The 26,926-nt window shown below is 37.0% G+C and overlaps 1 long non-coding RNA gene across 2 annotated transcripts in view; it reads right to left on the reverse strand.

The window, feature by feature from the left end:
* Window positions 1–1,498: 1,498 nt before the first annotated feature.
* The window catches only part of LOC139074314 (uncharacterized), a 96,089-nt gene continuing 70,661 nt past the window's right edge, over window positions 1,499–26,926 (reverse strand). Inside the window, exons 5-8 of one of the 2 annotated variants that reach the window (XR_011523818.1) lie at window positions 13,959–14,065; window positions 7,814–7,930; window positions 3,614–3,790; window positions 1,840–3,028 (exon numbers count right to left, since the gene is read on the reverse strand). This is a non-coding gene — a long non-coding RNA (uncharacterized lncRNA). Of the gene's footprint in view, window positions 3,029–3,613; window positions 3,791–7,813; window positions 7,931–13,958; window positions 14,066–26,926 lie in introns of both variants that reach the window. The other variant, XR_011523817.1, reaches the window with a different exon arrangement.

Consider the following 26,926-nt stretch of genomic DNA (forward strand, 5'->3'; position numbering starts at 1 on the left):
ACTGTAAACTCCATAAGATAGAAATCATCTCATATCAAACTCTGGATTCTGAGTTTCTAAAAATGTGTCTAGCATATTTTGGACAATTAGTAAATGTTCACATCACTCAATTTATGATGTGACTTCTGACAGTTATTCAGAATTAGCACTGTCTAGAGAAACACACAGAATACTGTAAGTGACATGAACAGATAAAGACAAGCAGCACACTAGCAAAGTTGACTATAATGTCAGTATTCGGTCAGCTTGAAAATAGGATTTTCACCAGAAATACAGAAATAAAAAGGATTACTAAATTCTGGTTTTATTTTAGAGTGCTTTTCATGATGAATATGTAAAAAAGAACCAAGGAAAACCATCCTACGAAAAGTATCAGCCAATGAGGATGCTGAAGATTGTACAGGAACCAAAGTGCAGAGGTTTTGATCAGAAGCCAGACTCCTCATCAAGGCTCGCACGTCCTACAGGATTCAGGGCTGCCCCTGTCTTCAACATCACCTCGCTCATCTCTCCTCTGTGTGTTCCAGCCACATTGACCTGCTTTCTGTTCTTTGAACACACCAACCTCTTTTGTGCAAAAGGACATTTGCTCTTGCTGCTCTCTTCTTATGAAGTCTTTTTCCTAGCATTTTGTGTGGTTAGCTTCTTTTCATTTTTCAGATTTTAGCTCAAAGCTTACTCCTCAGAAATGCCTTTCTGGGTAATTTTTTAAAGTTTTCACATCCCCTCTCCCCAACCAAGGTATTTTTCATATAATACCATTTATTTCCTTCATAGTTTTTTTACAATTTGACCAATCTTGTTTTTTATTTCCTCCTTTAGTATCTGGCTCTTCTTCAAATAACCGTGAGTTTTTTATCAGTAGGAACACTGCCTGTGTTATTTGCTCTTGTATCTCCAGTATCTATGACTGGGTTTGGTACACAAAATACACTTAATAATCTTTTGAAATATATATAACAATTGAGTGGATGTATTTTAGGTTTGATGTGTACTGACATGGGACTGGCTCTATAATTCCCCTTGTAATGGTGAGTACTCTTTGAGAAATGTTGGAAAAAAGATGCCAAGGAATTACTGCATGGTGAGTCAAAGGAAAGGGACTCTGGTTAAAGCTGAGGATCAAGAGAAACAATACTAGGCTATTTGAATAGTGTTTCTCTTATGAGCTGAATTATGCCCCCCAAAATTCATATATTGAAGTTCTAACCCCCCAGTACCTCAAAATGTGACTGTATTTGGAGATAGCATCATTAAAGACGTAGTTAAGTTAAAGTGAGTTCATTAGGGTGGGCCCTAATCCAATATCACCAATATCCTTATACGAAGAGAAAATTGAGACACAGATACACCCAGAGAGAAGGCCATGTGAAGACGCAGGGAGAAGATGGCCACGTACAAGCCAAGGAGAGAGGCCTAAGAAGAAACCAACCCCGCAACACCTTGATCTTGGACGTCTAGTCTCCAGAACTGTAAGGAAATAAATTTCTATTGTCTAAGCCACCCAATATGTGGTACTTTATTATGGCAGCCATCATACACTAATATAATCACCTAGTTGGAGAATAATGGGAAGAAACAGAGAATCAAGGAGCCACCATGAACATAAAATCAAATTATAAACTATTAGAGAGGAAGGATCATAGGTAAATCCCTGTTCTTTGTATTCTGACATTAGCGATAGTGGCTAAAGGGAGAGAAGGGAGGAAGTGAACAAGAAAAGCAAAATGTATAAAAACAAGGAAGCCAGAGAATGTGAAAGAACTTACCCAGTAAGGTGATCCATTCAGAATGAAGTGCTGGGTTTCAGGTAAGACAGCAAGATGAGTGCCAACCCTTGCAAACTCTGGATTTTATTTATGTACAAAAACATAGTCTTTGTTTCATATAAAATATAAAGTGAATGATAGCAGTACAATGGCATTACTTTTTGAAACTTAATAATATTACAGACTTTTCAAAGCAGCTGTAAAGCAAGAGAGGCTGTTTTAAGACATTTATTTTTAATCAAACACTTCTTCCAAACTTCGATTGCAAATTTTCTAGAGTCTAAATCACAATAAATATAAAACATTGAACACTAGAGAATTTTAACCATCTCATCTAACAATGTAAACACAACACTCACGGAGCTTTGTGAAAGAGGGAAATGTTCTCTTTTTAAATCTGTAACCAGATGTGAGATTGCTGGTCTTTGTTTCACCCACAATGACTATGGAGAGGAAGAAATTAATTGCAATTTTGATGAATGGAATGCCTGACAAAATAATAGTTTTTAGCAGATCATTGTTTTCACTCTTTAATTTCTATCCAGCAAAGTTTTATTTCAATGGTACATCATCATAATTGCCATTTTTATAAACATCAAACTGTGCAGGTGCATTTGCAGCAAATACAATGAACTAAAGAAATGTACAGCGGGTTATGAAATTGCAGAATATCTTTGAGTATATCGTGATATGCAGAATATCTGCTTTAAGGAAAACTGAAAAATGACAGGTGTTTACAACCTGGTAGCCAGTCAAATCAAAAGAAGCCTTAGGTTTCAATATTTGACGATTTAATAATTCACTTCCACTGTCTTTCCCTAGTTTTTGGCTCCTTCTGCCATATGTGCTACACTTTATCAGGTTTAGTGTGTTTACAGCCTTCAAATCAGCACTTACTTAGATATCAGCACTGAATTTCCTACTAGTCAGTCAGTAAAATATGAATTAAAGACAGGTCAGTCTATGAATCAGACATCTTTGAGGGTACCTTGTGATGCCCTGACAACACTGGCATGATTAGTGGAACATGCTATTTCCCAAAAGCCCATTACATGAAACTTGAGATTAAACATTAGGATTCTTCAAGAATGTGCCTTAGTTTATTCACTGCAGGTACAAGTCCTGTGTACCTGAAGACATCCTCAAAGTAGAAATGTGTATTCCAGGCATCAGGACATAGTTTTCAGCTTTCTTTTATAAATTCGTATACAAATTTCAAAACCCCAGCTCAAGTCGATTATGCTAATAGTTGGTATGATCTATCCGAAAAAAGGGAAAAAGACTGTTAATACATGCAAATAGTTTCACTTTTTAATAAATGGATCAGATTACTGTGGGATTCATGCAACTCATTATCATTTACAACAATAAGCAGAGAAAAAGATTACAAATATAACATTATTTTCTGGTGACCAGAAATATTTACTGCCCAAAATATGTTTTCACTTAGTTGTTTAATTGAGAAAAGTTCACCATCATGAATTCATTCATTGGGGTAAGACTGAATTACTTCTTTCTTCTAAAAGAATGATTATATCAACATTTACCCTTAAAGTTCCTTTTCATGGCTTCATACAATCTTAGCTTTGGAAACACACTTAGTAGGATTTATTAAGTCGTAGCAATTTGATGCACGAACATCCTCTCCAACCACTCTGTCAGACTGAAATTCATTTTCTTTGAAAATACTCTATGGCTCAAAAGACAATTCCTTTGTAAGGCAGCTTTTTTGTTCTTCTAATTTTAGAAAAACATACTTTCTAATTTTGGCAAAAAAATTAGCTGTTTTGCCATCCCTAGTAGCTTCTGCAGTTACATATGAGAAATCTGATTTTTCTACATACCACTTTTTATATATTTGAAAATGTCAGGGCCGGCCCCGTGGCCGAGTGGTTCAGTTCACATGCTCCGCTGCAGCGGCCCATGATTTCGCTAGTTCGGATCCTGGGCGCGGACATAGCACCGCTCATCAGGCCATGTTGAGGCAGCATCCCATATGCCACAACTAGAAGGACCTGTAACTAAGATATACAACTCTGTACCAGGGGGGATTAGGGGAGATAGGGCAGAAAAAAAAAAAAAGATTGGCCACAGTTGTTAGCTCAGGTGCCAATCTTAAAAAAAAGAAAAGAAAGAAAATGTCTATTATGTCCCTATTTAATCTTCTCTGTTCTAAATATTCTTACTTCGAAAATTTCTTCTGTGGTATGGTTTCTTGGTGATCTATTTAATGAACTTAATTAATAATGGTAAAAAGTTAGGATCTGGCAGGCATTCTTCCAGGAGTTGGCTGTATGGTGGTCACTAAACACAGCTCCTGCCTTAATGGCTTTTAGAGCTGAGTCAGGAGAGAGAAAAAAACAAGCAAATAAACAATCATAAAAGTCTAACTGTTGATAAATGCTGTGAAGGGAGTTCTGAGAGGGCTCTGATGAGAATTACAAGAACTTAACTAGCTTACAGGTAGTCAGGCACATGGAAGTGGGGTGGAGGAGTGAAAGGAAGAAGCATGTTCTAGAGAGAGGAGACAGAAACAAGTGACAACTTGTGAGAATATATTGACAATTTATGTCACAGAAAAGGAGCAAATCTCTAATTCAAGGTCAGTTCTCAAAATCAAAGAGATCTGTATAGAATCCTAGAACAGAAAAAAGAATTAGTAGAAAGACTGATAGAATTTGAATATGGTGGGTAGTTTAATAAAGTGTTAATTTACGGATTTTGATGGGTGTACTAGGGTGATGTAAGGTATTAACATTAGCGGGAAGCTGGGTGAAGACGATATAGAGATACTCGGAATTATTTTTGCAACTTTTCTGTAATACTAAATTAGTTCAAAATAAAAAAGCAAACATTTTTTAGGGAAGAAAAGGAAAAGCACTTTGCAAAAAAATGTAGACAAAAGCCCCTTAAACATGTGAAAGGCTAATTAAATTTACTCATAGTAGAAGAAGTGGAAAATAAAACTTCATTACGATATTTTTCACCACGGCAACAGCTTGACAAAAACTTTTAAACGATAACAATAAACTTAAGTAAATCTCTGAAAAAAGTCACTGCCTGACTTTGCTTGTTACAGAGCAAAATGGTGCACCATTATTGAGGGGAATGTGATGAATTTCCATCAAAACTACAAGGATGTTTACCTTATTAGAACTACACTTATGAGAATTTATAAGAATAACTTATTGCATTTCTGAGAAATTATCGCAAAGCTACACTCCCACCAATATGAAACAATATATGCACAAGCCTATTCACTGTGGAATTATTTGGAAATGTAAAGTATTAGAAACCACATACATGTGATTTGTAAGAGCCTGGGCTGAATAAACTAAGGTGCATTTAAATAATACAGTTCAGTGAAGCTTTCTCAAAATGAAAAAGATCTCTACAAACTGACATTAGTATTTTTCAGCATGCGTTGTCAAATGAAAAAGGAAAGATATGAAAGGCTGTATATAGTGGGCTACTTTTTGCGTGAGATGGAATGGGAAATAAGAATCTGTGTGTGATGTTTATATTTGTTTTTGCAGCAAGAAAAGAAACACAGCAAAGATAAACCAGAAACTAACGAAAAAATGTTACTTACAGAGGGTGGATGACATAGGGTGAGGGGATAGAAGTGGGAGTGTGACGTTTTCAGGTGTCCTTTTACAAATTGTTTCAATTTGAAACCATGTCAATGTTTTGCAGATTCAAAATGCAAAATAAACAAAATAGGAAGAAAAATTAAACCCTTAAATTGACTAAAAATAGAAATTATAAAACGTTGTATAAAATTGAAAGTGTGAAAACACAGACCAAATAATTCTCTCACATAACTTTTAAACACTCTCCACTTCAAGGAATATATTCTAAGGGCAGAAAGATCTCAAAAACATTTTGAGAATGATTTATGGTTTTGTTGGTAAACCCATTGGTGATGTGACTCCAACATTCTTTTTTAGGGACCAGCCCCGTGACCAAGAAGTTAAGTTCATGTGCTCCACTTTGGGGGCCCAAGGTTTTGCCACTTTGTATCCCAGGAGCAGACATGGCAGCGCTCATCAAGCCACGTTGAGGCAGCATCCCACATAGCACAACCAGAGGGACCTAAAGTAGAGCATACAGCTATGTACCCGGGGGCTTTAGGGAGAAGAAGGAAAAAAAAAAGATTGGCAACAGATGTTAGCTCAAGTACCAATCTTTAAAAATATATATATATGTTTTATATATTGTAGAATAAAGTGAATAAGTATATATACTAGCGTTTTTTGGAACTCAGAATTTTCACTGATTACGAAGATAAATGCAAATGAGGAATAGAGAAGATGAGGAAGAACGCTGGATTTGGTTGAGAAGGAGACATATCAATGTAAGTTCACATTTTGTAAGACATTTTTCTATCTCTACTCACTAAAAGAACTTACTTAAAAACAATGACACTTCAGTATCAATAAGTGAATCTGGGTCCAGATTTTGGTTTCTAAATACCATTCCCTAGTAAAAGAAACCAGGCTTCTTAGAGAAATGAACGGTTCCAGGTTTAGGCAGGGAAAGTATAAAGTGAGCTTAGAACACCTTCTGGCTGCAAACAAGGGCAGAGGAGCTAGTGTGATAGGACTTCCACACATCAAATATGGGGCAATTGGAGCATTAAAATGAATAATGAATAATAATAGAGACACCTCATAACACATGGAATAAAAAATCCACAGACCCACAGAGATACTAAAAATAATAACAATGATGATAGTAATGAGAACAAGAATAGGGAGAGAGAAAAAAAGAGGGAAACCTCTCCTTTATAGAAAGAAAACTAGCTAATAAATATAGAAAACAGAACAGAAAAAGAAAATCACCATTCCATAACCCCCTATGTAACAACTGATTCAGGTAAAGCTCATTGAGGGATGCTAAAGCCATTTGATGAAAGGCTTTTGAGGAACTAAATATTCACAATACCACCCTCCAGAAAGGAAAAAAGCTTACCTCTACAACTTCTATTGGACATTATCCTAATCAAGTAATCAATTTCAACATCAGCAATGTTGTGAAACTGGATGTTACATGCCTTCAGAATTGATGCAATAAAATATACAAACATCGCCTTTGTAGCATTCTTTCCAAAAGTGTTTAATCTAAATCTAGCAATGAGGAAACTCATAGATAAGTATAGAATGTAAGATATTTTGCAAGATAACTGGCATAAACTCCATGAAAAAGTATATGCCAAAAAAAACAAAACAAAACAAAAAGGTAGAGGGGCTGTCTTAGATTTATAATAACTGATGAAGAATATAAATCAAATTCATCAACTTTGACTGGATCTTGGATTTGAAAATAATGATACATAAAATTTTGGTTAAGACTAAATATGGACTCTGCATTAGGTTGTATTATTGAACTAACACTACTTTTCAATAGGGGCAGAGGCAAATGTCCTTGTTCTTATGAGACACTTTCTTAAGGATTTTGGGATAAAGCACCATGATTCCTTCAACATTTTTCAAAAGATTGAGAAAGAAGGAGAGGATGTTACCAACTGGCCAATCTAGAAAAATGTATGTTGTTGTTAACTGTAGCATTCTTTTACGTTTCCTATAGGTATGAAAGTATTCAAAACAATAAGGAAATGATGGTAAGATAAACTGAACTGAGATTAGGACCACCCTTAAGCAGCTGGCAGAAGCAAATAAATGTGTATCTGAATGAATGAATAAACACATGAAGTACAAAATCACTTCATCTGTACCTTAGCTGCCCATAACAGGTTTGAGTACGTTCAAACTGACAACACTTTGACACTTCTTACTCACTGCAATTTTAGAGATGAATTAATGTTTTCAGATTTGTTATTCTATTCACCTATTCACCTAATTCTCTGTAGAGGAGGAGGTGTTGTATTTGTGTACACAGCGTGCTTTGCATCCCCCACACCTCCTTGGGGACACTTGCTCAATCCTGGACCCATGAAGTTAAAGTCAATTGACAATCAGTTCTAAAACCGTCTAACATGAGAGTGGACACTTGATTGAGGATAGTAAAATGATTATACTTACTCTCCCTAGAGTCCAGAGTGGTCAGCCAAGTGACAGGCGTGTAAGCTGAACAGATCGAAGTGCTTCTCTAGGACTGTGTGTGCAGACTCAGATTGAGGGAACCTTTTCTTCTTTGCCCTTGATAAATTGGAAGGATGTGTTTCAAATTTCTCGGCTCATCATACCCACCTCAATTTCTAGATCCCCAAGGCGTAAAGAACAAAGAGAAAGAAACAAAGAGTGGAAGGGAGATTCAAAAAGACAGGTAGACAGGGGCCTGCCCAGTGGTGCAGTGATTAAGTTCACACATTCCGCCTTGGTGGCCCAGGGTTCACTGGTTTGAAAGCTGGGTGTGGACCTATGCACCGCCTGTCAAGCCCTGCTGTGGCAGGTGTTCCACATATAAAAAAAATAGAGGAAGATAGGCACGGATGTTAGCTCAAGGCCGATCTTCCTCAGGAAAAAGAGGAGGATTGGCAGCAGATGATAGCTCAGGGCTGATCTTCAATAAAAAGAAAAACAAAAGAACACAGGTACACAGAGAAAATGGTCTGTCCAATGACATTGTTTGCTTTTCTTATGTCCTTGAGGTTAGTGCCACTCCCCGATTGCACACAGTTTTTGGAGAATCCCCTTCTTAGTCAAAGCTAGTTGAATTGAGTTTCAGTCACATATGACTGAAAAAATCCTGATACACAGTTGAAGGCAAGGAATATTGCTCATGTAGTTTCCATACATCACCCAACACGCTAAAAACATTTATCCAATGAACTAAAAGACTCTATTAAAATGGGAAAGTAAGAAAGAAGTAAAATGGGAAAGAATCATTAACTTGATGCTATTGAATTGAGAATTTTTCTTAATTTTCACTGAAGCTAACAACACTATCAATGAATGAAGACTCCAGATATAGACGATGCAAATCTATGTCTAGATAAGGTTATTTATAATAGCATATATTATACAGCCCGTACTTAATTTAGAGGCCTCTGGAGTTATATGGATTTATTTGTAGCTGATTTTTGCCTTTGTTCTTTGATTGCCTGAAATGTAAAAAACCAGAAAAAGAAAGAGTTTGGTCTGTGTGGCTAAATGATGGTTTAGCTGCTGTCATTTTTATCTTTGCATTTCTTACGAGGAACAGAGGTGGAGAAATGCCAAGTAAATTAGAAGTCATATATTGAGTTTATAACAGAGTAATATTAATTTCAAACTCCTTTAAAGTACCATTTACATCCGTAATAAGAAAATAGAATATAGACAGAGGTCCTTAGAGTTTAAACTGTTTCTCTTACGTGTTTATGACTAACCTGTTCTGATCTGTTCCTTACCAATGCAAACTTTTGAAGTCATAATACTTCAGGTACCCTCAAGTGAATTGGAAGCTCTTGAAAACTCTGTATTGAAGAAATCAACACTTATGTAGTGTCTATCGGGAGCCATGTGCTATGTTGGCAACTGGAAAATCAAGAATGAACAGAAGTCTCACACTATACTAGTGCTACGAACTGGTAAGTATAAGTCTTGTAAACTGGAGAAGAAGAAACAAGCAATATTTCAGATGGAAAATGAGGCGAAAACCAAAACTATTTACATTCCTCATGATTTTGCTCTTGAGTGACATTGAATCTATTTTTTTTTTTTTTTTGTCTTTTGTTTGAAGATGGAGAGAAAGTGATGTGAGCACCTGGAAGCAATTTGCAGATAAATTCAATCATTTAGGGATGTATTCCTGCATTGTTTGCCCTTTCATAAAGGACAAAGAAAGACAAAAAAATAAAAAAGAAGGATGCAGGAAAGGAGCTTCTGAGATATCTAGATGTTAAAATCAGTATATATTTTGGAAATACTAGACTATACATAAACATACCTCTCTATAATTAGTTCTAACTGCTGCAATTTAGGAAATGGGAAGGAAATATGATCTAAAACTGAATGCTAAAATAAAATTAAGAATTACTCTTAGGGGACTAGCATGAGTGGAATTGTGTCATCACAAAAGTTCTGTTGAAGTCTTAACCCTCAGTACCTCATGATGTGACCTTATTTTAAAATAGGATCATTGCAGATGTAACTGGTTAAGTTGAAGTCATACTGGAGCAGGGGAGGCTTCTAAGCCAACATGACTGGTGACCTTTCAAAAAGAGGAGAAGAGATACAGACACACAAGGGGAGAATGTCATGTGACAACAGAAGCAGAGATTGGCAGCTGCAAACCCTGGAACTCCAAGGATTGGCTGGAAACCCCCCGAGGCTAGGAAGAAGCAAAGAAAGATTCTTCGTACAGGTTTTATGAGGGAACATGGCCCTGGTAATAGCTTGACTTTTTTACTTTTATCTTCCAGAACTGTGAGACTATACATTTTTGTTGCTTTAAGCCACCGAGTTTATAGTATTTTGTAATGCTAGCCCTAGGAAATTAATATGGGAACATATGAAGATTAATTCTATGCCTTCCGTTATATGTTTAGGCCACAAAGAAAACTGAAAACTATCAGTGGGATACACTTCTGTAGTATGTCCAATACATACTCAGAAGCTATGTTTTGATGCTAACATCGAAGACAGATGTTATCTGTAACAACACTTCAAAGTGTTACCTTTGAACTTTCTCCTGGAAACTGCCAGACTAGGAAATCAAGGTCCTCACTCTCATGAAACACAAGGGCTCCAAGGCCTGGCAATTAAATAGTTTTAGCTTACACCTCTTTTATTCTGGATATGTAAGACAAACCTTCTCTAAACAGCTCATAAAATATTCTCAGGCATTTTTTTAGAGATTAATAATAATCCTAGCACTCATGCTTCCTTCCAACCCTGGATTTTCCAATTTAGGCAAAATGAAAAATCAAGTGGGAATCTTTTCACAAGGTATACATATATTAAATCACCACGATGTACGCTCTCAATGTCTTACAATTTTATTTGTTAATTATACCTCAATAAAGCTGCAAAAATTTTTAAAAGTAAAGAAAATTCAAAAAGTTTGCAAATTTATAAACCCTTAGGCAGAAGTCTGGTAAAAATCTGATTGTGGACTATGGGTTAAGGCGGGAAGTGTCAGAGGGGCCTTTTGCTTCACAATCCCCAGAATTCCCAGGTGACTCTCCTATGAGTCAAAGAATGTAGAGTCTGCAGAAGAGATTCTGGTATAAATTTGCACATCCATTCACAGTTGAAGAATATAGGTAATATTTCCCAAGTTTCCGTATTTGGTGTACTTCCTGCAGGAGGTGCAAGAAACAATATTGCATCTGGACACTAATCCTTACCACAGAGATCTTAGCCAATAATAAAATATTGTCCGATAATAGGCTAGAGGCTCACCAATAAAACGTATAAACACAAACAGGCGAACATAGGACAGAGTAGCAGAGAAATTATTAACTCCCCATGTAAGAACCGCAAGCTATCATATTCTTGATTTTTACATGAAAGTAATTAGCTGCAGATCATTTCAAATTTGGTGGTAAAGTAGGAGGTGATAACTGTCTGTACGTTGTTTTCAGGTATACTTGCTACAATGTAACTTTTAACACTTAAATAGTTCTATTAGTACAAGCATCTGCATTCATTATTAAACACGCAAATCATATTAAAGAAATAAAAATGTATTTTAAAACTCTCATGTTTTTATTGGCTTTTTGCTTGCAACGCTTAATCTCTATTTTGAATTTTTTTCAAGTTGAAAATTCAGTGAAAATAAAAGGGCTTTCTACCCTTGAATGCCACCATTCCCAAAGAGAGTTACTTTGTCATATGTCAAATGCTATTACAGATCTTGGCCTGCCTAATCTACTATATGTAGATCTTGTTTTTGAAGGTAAACCTGAATATTTTGTGAAAGAGAGATTTTTTATTTTACCTTTCAATTTTGTTATTGAAGTGTTTTTGGTGGAGACATATGCTTAGCATGAAAGAACAATTATCTTCTCAGAACCCACTAGTATTTTTTAAATATCCTAGTGTATTCCAAACAAACTTCCAGACCTTACACATAAAGAACCCTGCTAATTAAGAAATTTGGCAATAACCAGTAAAATGCACAGATGATCTCTAATTGATGTAGTTCAGAGCCATTCAATATCTCCGTTGGCCCGTCAGTTAATTGATTACTTGGATTATTATGCTTAAATCTGTGCATTGTTTTCCTATTTAGTATCTTCCTCCACATCCTTTTCTTTGGAAGACTGGAATTCTGCCTTTACATGAGTTCCCTAACGCTGCTTCTAAACTTTCTTGAAGTTAATTTCTCAAGTCCTGTGAGCTACCAAATGACGTGTTCCCCTGAAACAGTTTATTTGACCCTACTGTCCACTATCAGCCCTCCTTGACTCCATCTGAATAGATTTCTTTGGAAAACTCCTCTCTGATCACTACTCAATCACCTCTCTGTCCCAGCAGATCCGCTTAAATTCTGAGACCGGTCCAGTTATAAATTGCTGCATAACAACCCACCCCATTAACTTAGTGCCATAAAACAGCAACCATTTTATTATGCCCATAGAGTCTGTGGGTCAGAAATTTGGACAAGGCCCAGCTGGTATGGTTTGACTCTGTTTCATATTGTCTGGGACTTCTGCCGTAAAGACTCAAATTGCTTCATATGACTGAATGGCTGCGGCCTAAACTCATGTGGAGGCTTACTCCTTCATATATCAGACACCTCAGCTGGGAAGATTCCCGTGCTGAGCTTAACCAAAACTATCTCCTGGAGCTACAAGTGTCCCTTCCATCTTCTCTGGTTTCCTCACAGCATGGCTGCCCCACTGTAGTTGAACTCCTCATATGGTGGCTCAGGACTCCATGAAACAGAGCAGGAGCATCTTGGCTTTATACCTGCTAGCCTCAGAAGTCACATAGATCAGTTCTACTGTACTCTACTCATTAAAGCAGTAACAAGTCTGTACAGATAGAAAGGAAAGGATGTAAATGCCATCTTTCAATGAGAGGATTGTTAAAGAATTTTCAACCACATTTTAAAATTATCTTGAGGCTCCAACAACTCAGTGGATATAGGACAGATTAATCATTTCTAGTGTCTTCTGAAAGCTCAAAACAGGAACTTTGTGGAAGACCCAATGTAATATGTGAAGAAGAGATGTACTGCTCACTTGGAAAGACTCTAGTATGTCTTTCTACATAACCTGGTGACCCAGAGGGACACATAGTCACAAGAGGGCTTCCTAAACATACCTCTTTGCTCAATACAATAGGTGAAACTGCCTTTCAATTATGCTTCAAACAATCTTTGGCGACAACAAAAATCCCAGAGAGAATTTCTTCCCTGGTAAACAAATGTTTACCATGTCTTGCACAGACAATTGGACATGGAGGGGACTTCGATCAAGTGGGTCTTGCTAGGTTCCTCCCTGTCCACCACATCTAGTTCACATTACACTCTAGCTATCCATGGAGATGGCTCCTTCCTGGAACAGGCCTTCTATCTTCAATTCTTTTAGACAGTTGGGGGAAGGTCAAAGTTTCTCCCTGAGTCTTTTGTTCTTAAGAATAATCAAACCTGGAGCCAGCCCATTGGCCTAGTGGTTAAATTTGGTGCGCTCCACTTCAGAGGCCCAGGTTTGGTTCCCAGGCGCACACCTACACTACTCAGTGGCCGTGCTGTGGCAGTGACCCACATACAAAGTAGAAGAAGACCGGCAGCAGATATTAGCTCAGGGTGAATCTTCCTGAGGAAAAACTAATAATAATAATAATCAAGCCAAAGAGACACATTTTTGGGTGACATATTCTGTTCTCCTACAGTGCTTAACCTCCTTTCTTATTTCACTAATCCACAGAGCTATTTTGTGCAGTTCGTATGATGGTTCCTGCTATACAGATGAAAACAAAGTCAGTAAAGTTAGGCATTTTGTTCAAAGTCACACAGCTAAATTATCACAGCAGATATCTTCACCCATGTTTTTCTGACACCTTGGAACTCTAGCTCGAGGATTTGATTTTGGTAAAAACTGATCCATTCACTTGCCCTAAAATAGGTATCAGGTGACTTCATGCAGATGACAGGTCTTCCTGTAACTAGGACGGGTGAACTCAGATTAAAAGGGAAGATGGGGGTTCACATACTTGGCAAATTTTACAATTCAAGCAGAGCTTTCTAAGATTTCATTATGCTTTAAAGTTAAGGATTCTGTGCACTACAAACCTGTCTCCTTTTTTTTTTTCTGTCATAGTCCACAAGGCTCATCATGGTTTGGGGGCACATTCTCTCTGGAGTACGTTGGTTGCTATCACTGGCTGCATCTATTGAGACTGTTGAAAAAACAAGTAATTTGAGACATTGTCTATTTAGAAATAGAAGTAGAGCTTCATCTATTTCATATGTAATCATACTTTTATTTGTATAAGTTGGGAAAAAGCAAAAAAGTGTAAGTGAGGGAACAAAAAAAGGCAAAGAGCTCTTAATATGGTAAATATAAAATAATCTGTAAGAGCTATTGTGTTACTTACCTACCAAGATATTGAATACTGATTGTTGATAGGAAGTAAATGGGCTTAACAGAATGTTGAAAATTTCAAATTAGTCTCTTAGGAGAACTTCTTCTTAAATCGTGTAAAAAGTCGGAATGGTTTACCGAGGGAGTTCACAGAATTTCAAACTCTCAGTATGGTAAGAAAATAGCAAACACAGATCTTCAACCTGGCCATTTTTAAACTGCTATAACATTTTGCATTAATTTCTATTTTCTTGGAGTTTGCCAGAGAAGTTCCACTGGAAAACTCCCAATTCAGGTAACTGACGGAATGGAGAGTGCAGGATGAGCAGACATACAGCAAAATGGCTGGGGAGCTCACGGTGCCAACAGAGGCTCCGTGGGAGGGGAGAAAAACCACCTCACTCTCTGAAGATAAAAGAACAGCCTGAGAGCTAATACAGACAGAGATAGGAGGGCAATAATGTGAGAGCAGGAGAAGCATGATTGCTATGGGTGTGATCTCTCCTGCCTGGGGTATTTTTTATACTCACACTGAACTCCAGTTTTGACATTTATGCTTTGCTCATTCCGTCCCTGTGAAACCAGGACTAAGTCTACTTAATTAGAAAAGAAACCTAAGTAAGCACAGGCTTTTATTTTTTTCTAAATGGGAAAGGGGATGCCATAGATAATTGTTTTGTCATCAAGGCAAGATCAAATTGCTGACCCTCTAATTATATTGGGCAAAATAACAACGGATCTTACTGATGGCCTTCCTAATTCTGGAGCTCAGAAATCAAATTAAAATGGGAGAGATTCTGCTTGCGGACTAATTTGCCCAGAGTTCATTATATTGGAGGCCTACAAAAGAGCTTTGTGACTAATTACTTTGCATTGTCTACTTCCTCAATATTAGAGCTGATATCATCAATCTAAGTATAATCAAATCATATCAATGTCAAATCAATGATCTGACAGAACCAAGAGTGAACTTAAGGCATAGTTGAGCCTGAATGAGTTTAAATATGCTTATCCTTCAAAGTATATATAGAATCTGTAGCATTACATAGGATTTCTAGTTTCTCTGGAATTACAGAGTTATGCGTGATACACTCAAGTTTGCAGAAAAATATAATTCGTTCTTCACTAAAAGTGACATATCATCCTCAGTGGTACCTCTTGCATCCCATGCCACCACTAGACAAGAATAGTAAAAGGGAATCAAAGTTGATTCTTTTTGAGGGGGGAGAAAGTCTGGCCTTCTCAGTTTAATTTTATAATTTGAGATATACTTTTAGGAGATTAGTATGAGGTATATATCGAGTGTTGAGGAGATCAGTTTCTTCAGAATAAATATCCAGTGTTTCCCATCTCCTCCTTTGTCCTCACTACACTTCAAGGTAGTGTCTTCAGGTAAGAGGGGCTTTACTATACACACACCATCAAATGAAGAGGGTCTCAAACCTGGCTCGGGTATGTTGTGCTATTCTCTGGACTGAGGACCCCTATAGTGTGTCTGGCCCATCCCTGGGGACTCTGTTGTTGTCAGTTAAACTGACACAATATTTGTTTTTGCACTTATTGGCTTGGTCAGGGTGGGCCTCTGGCTGATTGGGCTCTATGTCAACTCATACTGCCGCTCTCCTTTAGCTCCAGGTCTGGCAGTGACATCCATAGCCCTAGTTCAGGTGGTCTACTCTTCAGCCCTTGCCTATAGGGCCCCCCATTGCCCCTCCTGTGAGCCACCTCTTCTGCCAAACTCCTAAGCAAGATCTTGAGCTAACACCCATGTCACCATCACTCCTAAAACAAAATGGATGTATTCACTTATATGAGACCGAAAAGAAGCTAAACTCGGGCTGTCTTTGCAATTATCAATGTTATGCCACTGTGTTTACATTAATGGACAACTCATGCCACTAGCATCCTTGGTGCAGCAATATTATCTCCAGAGTTTCATATTGGATAGGAGGAAAATCTCCTTGCTTTCAGTGTTCCCTCCATTTAACAAATACATGTCACACTCTCTGGGTTGAGATTCTTATCCCTTGCTTTTTCATCCTACTATTTTAGGGTGCTAGCCTCATGAGCTAGTTATAAGCAGAATAGGATTCTTATCTATATGATGTAATACATTATGATCTGTTTCTGGGACTGGTTCTTGCTATGTTAAGAGAATTTAGAAAATTTTCAACCTCTTCTCAAATCCTGAATTACAAGCTCCTCTGTCTTGTTGCAAAATGATTTTTGTGAATTCCAGTAGCTGAATAGAAACTCTTTATTACTCTTTGCATTTTACCAATAACAATTCTGTGCATTCTCCACCCGCTCCTGGTAGAAGAGGGAGTGTTAAGATTACCAAGGAGAGGGACATGAAGACAGAATGAAAAATAGAAAGACACATTAATAACTTCAAAAATCTTAATGCTTTGTGCTGTCTACTTTCCATTTTTCCCCTTCTCTCCCCAAGCAGATGTATTTTCTTCACTTTGCTGCCCTGCTTGGTCTCTCAGGAGTCTGACCACTACACACAGCATCATTTATACCCCCTTGCTCTCCAGTGTCCAACTTCTGTAAAAAAATGAATGGACCAAAAGAAGAGTAGAGAGGAAAGGACTAGAGACGTCCATTTTTTCTCCCCTCACCCTCCTTATATCACTATGGCTGGCAAAGTCTTCATTCCTTACAGTCGTGGATCCATTAGGCTTGCTCTCTTCCTTGACTCTAGTTACAGCTCTCCTTCACTCTTTGGTACCTCAGATCTAGAAAGGGAAAGAGTTTCCCACTGTGGTGAGGTCCTTGGTGCCTCACCATCATCTGCTGTTCCTTTAACTCTGCCTACCCCACTCTAAATAGTCCTTCCACTAGTCTCACTTCAGTTAAACCTTTGAATGTCCCATCTATTTCTGATTGGAATCCTTATGGGTATATATCTTTAAATTATCAGTTGAAATAGTTCCTTTATTATTTTAACAACTATGTATTGAGGATCTACTGTACGCCAGGCATCAATCTCAACGCTAAGAATAAAATCACCAGGACTTAAAAACAAAAGAGAAGTTCTTAATCTCATGGAGTATATAGTTAATGGAGGAGACAGACAATAAACAATAAGTTTATAATGCTTAGGTGGTGATAATTGCTATAAGGAAGAATGAAGAAGGGATGGGGGGATGGGGGATCAGAATTTTCCATCCCAAAATGTGTCTCTTTGGCTTGGTTATTTTTAAAAACAAAAGGCTCAGGAAGAAACTTTGACCTTCCCTCTAACTGCCCAGAAGAATTTAAGATTAAAGCCTTGTCCCAAAAAGGAGCTATCACCATAGATAACTCTAGATGTGGTAGACAGGATGGCACCTGGCAACGCCATGGCCTAGCAAACGTTTGTTTACCAAACATTTGCTTTTCCATCTCCATGTAAATTGCCTTCTTTCCCTTAGAAGTTCCAAACTACTACCCATAACATCCTCTTTTGTCTTTAGCTGAAGATGGTATTTAAGGTGGTGGCTTCAGTCATTTTGATGAGTTTGATCAGTTTTCTTGGGTTCTTCCTATGTACACATGTTGTTAAACTTGTTTGATTTTCTTCTGTTATTTCTTCTCATGTCAACTTAATTCTTAGACCAGCCAGAAGAACCTAGAGTGTAGAGAAATATTCTTTCTCCCCTACAGGGATAAGAAGGTAATGGTGAGGGGAGTGTGATTTTCAAAGAGTGGTCAAAGAAACCCTCACTGATCGAGTGAGGCATGAAGAGAATAAGGGAGTATTATGGAGTGAACTGTGCCCTCCCAAAATTCATGGGTTGAATTCCTAACCTCAGTGTGACTGCATTTGGAGACAGGGCCTGTAAGGAGGTAAAAAGGGTTAAATGAGGCCATAAGTATGGGGTCCTAATCCAACAGGACTGATGTCCTTATAAGAAGAAGAGGGCCAGCCCAGTGGCACAGTGGTTAAGTTCACACATTCTGCTTCTCTGTGGCCCAGGGTTCGCCATTTCAGATCCTGGGTGTGGACGTGGCACCGCTTGGCAAAAGCCATGCTGTGGTGGGCATCCCACATATAAAGTAGAGGAAGATGGGCATGGATGTCAGCTCAGGGCCAGTCTTCCTCAGCAAAAAGAGGAGCATTGGCAGTAGTTAGCTCAGGGCTAATCTTCCTCCAAAAAAAAAAAAAAAAAAAAGAGGAGACATCAGGAGTGTGTACACACTGAGAAGGCAGTCGTCTACAAGCCAAGGAGAGAGTCTGCAAGAGAAACCAATAGTCCTGATACCTTCAACTTGGACTTCTAGCCTCAAGAACTGTGAGAAAATAAATATCTGCTGTTTAAGCCACCCAGTCTGTGGTGTTTTGTTATGGCAGCCCTAGAAGACTAATACAAGGAGCAAGCCAAGGGATATTTAAAGTAAGACCATATCAGCCAAAAGGAATGGCCTTTTACAAAAAGTGTAACAGTCCTGAGGCAGGAGAATGCTTGGTAGATTCAAAGAACAGTAAAGAGGTAGTGTTCCTACGGTAGAGTAGACAAGGGAGAGAGTATCAGGAGAAGTAATTGAGAGCCAGGTCATTAATGGCCACATGAGCTTTGACCCTGTGAACCAGGAAGCTCTGGTAGCTGAGTTGGGAATGCACAATAAAGGAGGAAGAGTGGGAGCAGGGAGATGAATGAGGAAGCAACTGCAATAATTCAATGAGATATAAAGGTGGCTTGGATAAAGATGTTAAAGATGGAAATGGCAAGAAGTGGTCAAATTTTAGATTATCTTGAAAGTAAATCTATTACAGGGTTGTTTGGTTTTATTTTTTAATGGATTAAATGTGATAGAAAGAGAGTTGTCAAGGATGAACACCTAAGTCTTTAGCCAAAGAAACCAACACATGACATGCGCATTCACTAAGATGAAGAGTTTGGGCATGGGCATGGTTAACTTGAATTGCATATAGACATTCAAATGCGGATTCAAAGTAGGCAGTTGGAAATGTGAATCTCAATTTCAGGGGAGTGTGTGTGGGCAGAGGTGAAGTAGAAGTATTTATGTAAAGCACTATTCTGATATACACTGAGTGCAGCAAAAATAAATCAGACATTGCATCTGCCTCCAATAAGCATCTGATTTTAGTAGAGAGTACACATATTGTAAAGCACTCATGATTCTATGAAAATTTACCATAAGGGAGAAGAGTGTATTATGACCACAGGAATTTCCTTGGAATTGTGTGCATGCTATGTCTCTTATAAATTCAGTGCCTGAATTATTTGTATAAATACAGTTGATAAAAATGTGCAACATTTGTACTTTAATACCTATTCATTTGTTTTTATATTATGTACCTTGTTCACTCATCCGTTATTGGTTACAAAAGAACATTTAAAATATAAAATCAGCTAAACTGTTCCATAGTGAAATTTTCTCTCATACTTTTATGACTTTTATAATGTCCATATACAGTAATTACACAAGACATATGGCAATAAGCAATTAAACTAACCTAAGATGATATATTACTCCATATGGAAAATTGTCCATAAGGTGTGGGAGTGTGTGATGAAGTGGGAAAGCTGGTGGTAGGAATGCAATAAGCAGGTAGGAAGCACTTTCAAACTCCTAAATTATGGTTAAATGAAACCTGCATTTACCTTTGAGTTACACAGGAGAACTCTAACTAGGTTTTCAATTAATTTCACCTAAGAGGGCTCAGGTATCTGAGATCTAGTTTGACTTCCAGTGGTGAGCTTCATGTAAGCATCAGCTCGTTTACACTGGCTTGCATCCTATCCACATTCACCCCCGTTCACCAGACAGGTGCGAATTCGTGGTCCTTAACAACAGTTCCTCCACACCAGTTAGGTTAACCAAGAAAATCAAATCTTTTCTAGTCTAAATATTTCTAATTATTGTGAAAATTGCACAATTCAAATTCCAAAAATTATGATACTAGGTGTATTCGGCAGTAGGTGTATTCGTGTATCAGAGCAGAGCCTGATACAAGGCATTGGTGAGGGTAGATTATTTGGAAAGCTCTACTAGAAATCAGGAATGAAGGCTCAGAAAAGCAAACCAGGGAAGGAGTAGAAGTTCATATGAGGATGTGTTATGGATGGCACTGGTGTAGACAACAGGGTCCTGATCCTGCCAGTATCTCAGAGAAGTCAGGATTGTTCTAAAATTCTTTTGCGTAAGAACAAAGAGCTGAGACATCATTCCAAGGAAATGTGATATAGGTCATCAAAAGTCACTGCTACACTAGCTGTCAAAATTCAACCATTTGTTTCATGTTTCTGCGGCAAAAATAAAACTATTCTCTGAGAGCACAGGAATATAATGCATTCACAATAAACTAGAAAAATCATCATCTCTAATGAGGGTCTTCTAGCCTAACTCAAATTCAGAGTTTGACCACTCTCAAAGTTAATTCAGAAGCTCATCTAGGTTCCTAGAGCTTTCTGTATTTCCCCCTACGCCACCCTAAACGTATCGTTGGTGACTGTGCTCATGACCTAGCTGCAGCATCTCAGGCATTCTATGCAGACATTTGGAGAAAACAGGGACATTAGCAAAGTGTGATGGCTGTTGGATAGGCAATCAACCTTGTCTGCCACACAATAGGTCTCATCATATTTATCTGCTTAATGATCTATTTAATGACACAAATTTGACAAGATGAAACTATTAACAAAAATATATTTTCATTTACAACAGATAAAATTTGATCCAAAAGTAAGAAATATTTGCTTTTTGACTTGAAGAACGTGTTCACATTTCAAGCCACTATCTTTTCCCTATGCCATTTTCATGGATATTTTGATAGCTCTAAACCTGAATACAGATAATCCTATATGTCAGATCCCAAATGAAATTTAAAAGCCTCAACACTAAGTCTCTCTCAGCATTATGAATGGATGCTTCCCTATTCATTATCCCTTTCAAGTCCCATATTAGCTTCCCCCGGACTTGTATATTTCTAATAAAGCTAAAGCAAAAAACTAGACAGTCATCTTCAGAAAGGATGAGAAAGCTAATTTATGATTCATTTGCCTTTTTAATCTGCACTCTCCATTGGAAGCCTCTGATACTGACAATTTAAAGAGATAAATAGGACAACTTTGGTCATTACACAGAGATATACTCAAGAGCATCAGAATATTCTTGTCTCCTCTTTTAATTTACATAATTTCCAAATGTGCTAAGAGTGGAAAGCATTGTTCATTGAAGGCAGTTTTTACTATAGGACAATCAGCAACACAAAACAAATTTTGGCTTAACCAAAGTCGAGAAAGTGACTGCTGTAAGTTTTTTTCATGTCTGCCTTCTCAGAAACTTTTCTTTTAAATGCAGCTGTTTCCATCAATTTTCTACCACAGGAAAACTTAAAAGTGGCCTGAGCAGACCATTGTCTGAGGATCAGATTTTTATATCAAAGAATCAGGGAAGGGTGCTTATCACAAAAGGGGAACTATTTGGAGCTGGGGAAACAGCCAGCAGGCAAGTGGTCATTACAGAAATGAAGACCTAACTTGATTATTTCCCAAAGAGCTTTTCTAACAACAAGTGTTGGTGCTCCATCCCTTCATTATTGGTTTATTATGTTTGCTTTGTTGTATATTAAACTTATAAGTGTGAATAAACAAATAAATAGGTAAATAAATAAATTTAAAAAGCAATCCAAGGGACAAATAGCTTGAGAAAGACAATATTTTTTACTGTGTAGAATCAAAAAAAAGAGATGTTTTCACTTAAAAGGGGGCTAAGGTAGGGAGAAAAAAGAGAAAAAGAAAGAAGGAGGGAGATAGTGGAGAAAGGGAGAGAGGAGAGAGGATGAGATGGAAGGTATAAGAGAAAGAAATAACAGAAAGAAAAAGTGTAAAAGAAGGAAGGAAGAGAATGAAGGAAAGTGTACAGTTAGGCAGGAAGAAGGGAAGGAGGCCAAACCTCTGGCAACAATCAGATTCTCAGGGTATCCACGATGCAGGAGAGAGGCAATCAGCAACAAAGTTTCTGTGGGTTTCTTCTCTTTACTAACATTAATTCATGATAGGGGCTGGCCCGGTGGCCAAGTGGTTAAATTTCCACGAGCTCTGCTTTGGTGGCCTGGGTTTGCAGGTTTGGATCCTACCAGGGACATACTCCACTCGTCGACCATGCTGTGGAGGCATCCCACATATAAAAAGTAGAGAAAGATTGGCACAGATATTAGCTCAGGGATAATCTCCCTCAAGCCAAAAAAAAAAATTAATCCATAATATCTGCATGTTATCATATGCCACCTAAATAGGTCATCAAGAAAAAACAATATCCTAATTGAGGTAACATCTTATTTCTCTGGGAAGCGTTTTCTCTAAAATAGCATAGAAAATAGGATTTGCCCCAAATAGGGATAGCATGCCAGGTTGCATAGCTCCTCTCTTATCTTATTAAAAATCAGAGGGATAATCTTGAATTCCTTCTCTTTAAAGAGTCTCTATTGAGGGCTGTGTGGATAGGCTTTAAAGAGACATTTTCTATGGGTATTATCAGAGCTTCTAAAAAACAGCTGAATGATACTATACCTTTAAATAAAAATGTTTAGTAACAACATTGAATAGTTCAGTAGAGTGAGCATAAGCTTTCAAGTCTAACTTATCTGGGTTTTTATTTTGGCTTGCTTCAGGGGTAACTTGAAGAAATCACAAGGTTTTGCACATCTGATTACTCCATCAATGAAATAAAGTTAATAGCACTAACTTCAGAGATGTGAAAAGTTGATGATATGATGTAAGCCTAGTACAGGCTTCAGGCTCCAGCCTCCAGTCTCTAGGAACAGTTTCATTCCCTCAATGTGCACGTTGCATATTGTTTTATATTTATCTATTTGAGTCACAAGATATTTACCGAAAAGTTTCTCAGTGCGAATCATCACACTAGGTCGTGGGAAGTGACTTTTCAGATTTCACCTGGATAAATAAAATATTTTTCATCTTATGTTTTGGTGTGGGAGTAGGACTTAATAAATAATGCTTTATAACCTTAGACGTTTCTCTGCTCATAGATTTATTATCACCTCCATTTCCAGGGCAAATTGTCATGACCTGAATTGTGAGAGAGCTGTAGTTTAATTCTCATTGCTGTGCATCTACGAAACACCTGTCTTCTCCCATACAGCATAGACTTGCTCAGTTCAGGGGCTCTCTGTCACAGTTCTTTAAACTCCCACAGTAACAAGAATATTATGTTGCATCTAGAGAAATTGTTGATAAATTGCTAAAGAGTACTCACTAGTTCTATCTGAAATTAGAAAACCAGAGAATTTATTATCATTCACTCTGCTGGACCGTTTTATCTGAATTTGGGAATAACCATAAGCTAACTCAAAAAAAAAAGTTTATTGATGGCCAAGTTGCAAATTATTACTCAAGTGCATTGCCGTCTGCCTCCCTGTAATATACCAAATCAAAAAGAAAGCGTGTACTCCAACTTCTTAAAGTCAGATTGCAATTGACAGATGCTCCTTCAGAGCATGAAAGAGAGACACATACAGAAAAGAAAGTTTCTGGAAATACTAAAAGGCAGATAGGTACTTACTCAGTTGTTAGAGCCAGGATTCAAAACCTTAAGAGGCCCCTTGGCCATACTCACTCTCCATTATGCATTAGGACTCTACATAAAATGTTGGAGTTGTGGGGTGGGGGGTGGCAAGGCAGGAAGGCACACCCAGAATCTAGTTCAATCTCAGCATCACAAATGGAGACAACCAGACCATATGTGCTTCATAAAGTGATGTAGGGAGGTACACATGACTGTGTGTGAATTATCCTTGCCTAAAAATCGGAACCTGAATCTAACCAAGCCTCTGGATCTAACTACAAATCTACCAGAAATTGAAGGGGTGGAGGAAGAGTTCAAAAACACAATCAAGGAGCAATCAGTCAAACACTAAATATGGAAGATTCTATGAAACAAATTTATTTCTCCAACAGACAAAAACTTAAAAGCTAGGGGTAGGAGCACTGTTAAAGACAGAATAAAAGAGACTTTAAAACATAATAATTTAATGTAATGTTTGGACCATATTTGCAAAGTGATTTGAAATAAGCAAATTAAAATAAACTCTATGAGTCAACTGGGACAATTTAAATATGGGCTTGATATTAGATGGTGTTAAGTAATTAATGCTATTTTTTTTAAAGATTAATAAAGTTGGGTTGGGTAACAAAAGAGACGTCTACATGAATATATATGTCTTTATGAAAGAATGAAATGTATGAAAATATGAAATAACACACTGTCTGGGATTGCTTGAAAATACCGCCAGCATTTACAAAAAGATTGGGGGTGATGCATGAAACAGACTGGCAAAATTTCATATTCATTGAAGCTGAAAGAAGTAGACAGTGTTTCATTATAGTATTATTTCTAGTTTTGATAACTTTGTTTGTAAAAAGCTTTTTATTAAATGGCCATAGGGAAATCTCATGCACAAACTGTGAATAATACAAATTTAGGATAACCTATGGTGAAAATTGTCAGTCTGTCAATATTTTACATGAGCTGGATGTCTCAAGCTAACATTAAGTTAAATCATATAATTTATATATCAGCTCCCCTTTAGAAGTAAGAACAATATTTATAGAAACTGCAAAATTAAATAAATATAAAGTCATATTCATGATTGCGTTCTGAAAATCATGTGTATTTAACCATGGTTTGACTTGTAAAATATAACCTAATTATAAATAATCTCAAATTATGTAGTTGGAAAAAACTATAGATATTGATAAAAATGTGGATACAGCTAAAAACTGACACAACTTCTACGTTTATAACATATATGCAAGTCTATCTAAAAGCTCTTTCTTAGAGTCATGATGTATAGTGACAATTGTGAAAAATTCTTCAACAAAGATAATAATTTAATGCTGTGCATCCACCAAAATTTTAAAATTTATTTGACAATGGAGCACATTTTTCATAACATGCCTGATTCGTACATGTAAATAGACACATGTGGATGATGGGTATTCTTCAGAATTTCTACTCAACACAATTAATATGATTTCAGGTAATATAGTAGCATTCAGAAGTCTACATTATGTCAATTAAGTCTCATGAGGTAGATTAGCTTGAATGGCTTTACTCATGAAAACAATTAAAATAGAAGTCACTGCCTTTTCAAAAATTAATATTCTATCATATTGAATACATGTTTAATTTCTAATATATATACATAGAAATAAAAAAATTAAGGATATAAAAATATGAAAACAAAATACATACTGCATCATTTTAGAGTCTTATGTTTTATCATATTTGTAATAATATGTACAAATTGTTTTGAAAATTACATTCTATTCCCATTTGATAGGTGAAGAATTTAAAGGAATCTGCAGAAGATCCAGCAAAATACATAAGTAAGTGAGGAATCATAAAGATACACCAGCTGAATGGCAAAATAGGTAAAATAGTGAAAGAGAATCTATTTGAATCATTAATGGAGTTGGGAGTCTAGCAAGCAACAACTGAGGACAGGAGTTCCCCCTTATCCACGGTTTTGCCTTCTCAGTTTCAGTTACCTGAAGTCAACCAGGAAAACACTGCTACGTCACAATGTGTGTGTCATATACGTCTCTTCGTCTCATCACATAGGCTTTGTATCATCTCCCATCATCACAAGAACAGGGGTGAGTATAGTACAACAAGCTATTTTGAGAGAGACCATGTAGCATAACTTTTATTACAGTTTATTGTTATAATTATTGTCTTATTATTAGTTTGTTGTTAATCTCTTACTGTACTTAATTTATAAGTTAACCTTTATCAGAGGTATGTCTGTATACGAAAAAACATAGTATATGTAGGGTTCAGAACTATCCGCAGTTTCAGACATCCACTGGGAGACTCGAATGCATTCCCCATGGATAAGGGGGGACTACTATAGATAAAAGAAAAGAGAGATAATTAGAAAGCCTATATAAATGTGTATAAAAGTGTTCTCATGGGCCCCAATAATGGGATTATCATAGGAAAAAATTACAACAAAAATTTAATTAGTGATATTGTTTATCTGCTTTAGAAAAAAATGTATTCCACAGATCCCAATGATATTCCAATCATAATGAAGTTTAGTAGTGGAAGTCTAGATTGATATTCATTCATTCACCAAATTTATCAGGAAACTGGCCTCTGAAATATGCTGACTTTCTTATGTTAGGCAAAACATTTATCCCCTCTAAAACTCAATATCTAAGTTTAAGACTAGCATCTATTACACAGAGCTGTAGTTAAGATTAAATGGAATAACATAATTCTATGTGTGCCTAAACCTACTCATAATGAAAAATGTCACTGGTTATTATGATCATAAATATTATTATTTACCATCTATGTGTTTTGTGTTGAAGACACAGAGATGGCTGAAGCAGCCTTTGACACCAAGTGGACATGCAGTTGAGCTAGGGCTATATTAATGTCAAATATTTTTAGATTAATTTATTGAAAACTTTCAAGCTGTTACACATCCACACATTTTTCGACAAAATTGGAAATAGCCTATTTTCCCTTCTGTGGTCCCAAAGTAGAATCCTTTTGGAAAATGGGGAGAGTAAATTAATCTTTTCTTGAGTTGGGTGTGTCTGTTATGAATATGAGAGTAATGGATGCTCCTGGGCCATGACTAGAATAGTTTAGACCTTAATATTCTATTATTTGAGTCATCTACCCCAGA

The sequence above is a fragment of the Equus przewalskii genome, chromosome 11, assembly GCF_037783145.1.
Source record: "Equus przewalskii isolate Varuska chromosome 11, EquPr2, whole genome shotgun sequence".
Lineage (NCBI taxonomy): Eukaryota > Metazoa > Chordata > Mammalia > Perissodactyla > Equidae > Equus > Equus przewalskii.